The sequence below is a fragment of the Cebus imitator genome, unplaced genomic scaffold (genome assembly GCF_001604975.1).
Source record: "Cebus imitator isolate Cc_AM_T3 unplaced genomic scaffold, Cebus_imitator-1.0 Scaffold29, whole genome shotgun sequence".
NCBI lineage: Eukaryota > Metazoa > Chordata > Mammalia > Primates > Cebidae > Cebus > Cebus imitator.
In genome coordinates this window covers 11,532,497-11,533,453 of record NW_016107344.1, presented here as the reverse complement: position 1 = coordinate 11,533,453, position 957 = coordinate 11,532,497, and positions in this window count along the sequence as shown.

Here is a 957-nt window from a genome sequence, read left to right as displayed (position 1 = left end):
AACATACTTTAAACCACAAAGATCAAAAAAGACAAAGAACAGCATTACATAATGGTAAAGAGTTCAATTCAGCAAGAAGACCTAACTATTCTAAATATATATACACCTAATACAAGGGGACTCAAATTCATGAAGCAAGTTCTTAGAGACCCTCAAAGAGACTTAGACTCCCACACAATAATAGTGGGAGACTTTAACATCCCACTGGCAGTACTAGACAGATCATCAAGACAGAAAATTAACAAAGATATTCAGGGTCTAAACTTAGCTTTGGGTCAAGCAAACCTGATATCTGTAGAACTCTTCACCTAAAAACAACAGGATATACATTCTTCTCATTGCCACATGGCACTTACCCTAAAATTGATCACATGATCAGATATAAAACACTCCTTAGCGAATTCAAAAGAACTGAAATCATAACAGTCTGTCAGACCACAGTGCAATCAAATTAGAGCTCAAGATTAAGAAACTCACTCAAACCCACACAACTACATGGAAGTTGAATGACCTGCTCCTGGGTAAATAATGAAATTATCATTATTATCCTGAGTAAATAATGAAATTAAGACAGAAATTAAAAATTTCTTTGAAACTAATGAAAACAAAGAGACTGTACCAGAATCTCTGGGACACAGCTAAAGCAGTGTTAAGAGGAAAATTTATAGTACTAAATGCCCACATCAAAAAGTAAGAAAGAACTTAAATCAATAACCTAACACCACAACTAAAAAAACTAGAGAACCAAGAGCAAACAAATCCCAAAGCTAGTAGAACACAAGAAATAACCAAGATGAGAGCAGAACTGAAGGAGACAGAGACACGACAAAGCCTTCAAAGAATCAACAAATCCAAGAGCTGTTTTTTTTTAAAAAAAATAATAAAATAGATTACTAGCTAGGCTAATAAAGAATAAAAGTGAGAAGAACCAAATAGACACAATAATAACTGATAATA